Below are 688 nucleotides of genomic sequence, written 5' to 3'. Positions count from 1 at the left end.
GCAATTGTTTTTTTAAGAAAAATCCATGTCATCATTTCCGAGAACATTAGCAAACGACCCCATCCTGTTTACTAACAATATAAATCCTTCATTGATTTAGCAACACGGCACATCGAAAACAAAACCTATATAACAAAAATCTTTCCAGAATTTCCATGTTAGTTTCAGTTTGTTAAACAAGGAAAGAAAGAGAGAAATATTAAAAAGATTGATAAGTATTTATAGGTCTTACGGTACGACGACTACTTCCGCGCTGCCAGACGACCGTTGACCCAATGGCCGTTCCTTCGCGATAAATTATTCGTTTATTCAGGTAATAAGGACAATCTTTTGAGTCCTACTGCACAAATTTAGAATAAAGTTATTGTCGCACTGGCCTTGTTTCGGGAAAGATCAATCAAAGATGAAGAATCGATATATTTTATAATACGCTATAATACGGATAAATATGTATTCGAAATCCGGAAAAAAACAAAGCAACGGTCATATATATCATAAAATATATATTATATTAAACCACCTCCAGTCTTAATAAAGTACCAGATATATGATTAATTAGCGTCACTTAAAACCAGTGACAGAAAGTGATAAAAAAGCAGTCATACATATCCTAAAATTTATAATATATCAAACCAATCCTGTCTTAAAAAAATAATGATTAACTGGCACCACATAAACCCAGTGACAG

This window comes from Penaeus monodon, chromosome 34 (genome assembly GCF_015228065.2).
Source record: "Penaeus monodon isolate SGIC_2016 chromosome 34, NSTDA_Pmon_1, whole genome shotgun sequence".
NCBI classification, from domain to species: Eukaryota; Metazoa; Arthropoda; class Malacostraca; order Decapoda; family Penaeidae; genus Penaeus; species Penaeus monodon.
This window is presented reverse-complemented; position numbering follows the sequence as displayed.